Genomic DNA, 524 nt, shown 5'->3' with positions numbered 1-524 from the left:
TATAATAATTATTAAATTATATAAATGCAAAATGATATATATATATATATATTGGCAAATTTGATTATCATTATAATATGACATGATTCAACAGTTGGATTAATGAAATCTATGGCGTACAAAAAATTACTCAACTGTGTAACCTTGGGTATAAAAGATCTCTCATCTTAAATAAATATAACTCGTAATAATTTGTGCTAAATGTGCGAACAATCATATGAATCCTGGCGTCCTGGTGATAATTACGTTATTTAGTATGTATTTGATTTAATTCCAAGAGACCAATCAGTCTCATGGTTGCTTTTTATTTTTGTTATTGAATTTCCAATGATATTTTTTTTAAACAATGTGAAGAGTTTGTGTTTTTTTTTATGTGTGAAGCATAAATCTAAAAGTCAAATTTATTACTTTTAATTTTTTTTAAACACATAAATATGAGGATTAAATTTAGAATTTTATTTTAAATTTTTTAAAACATATAAATCTAGCTCTCAGATTTATATTTTAATATTAAAAAAAATTTA

Source organism: Arachis ipaensis, chromosome B03 (genome assembly GCF_000816755.2).
Source record: "Arachis ipaensis cultivar K30076 chromosome B03, Araip1.1, whole genome shotgun sequence".
Taxonomy (NCBI): Eukaryota; Viridiplantae; Streptophyta; class Magnoliopsida; order Fabales; family Fabaceae; genus Arachis; species Arachis ipaensis.
Note: the sequence above shows the minus strand (reverse complement) of the source record.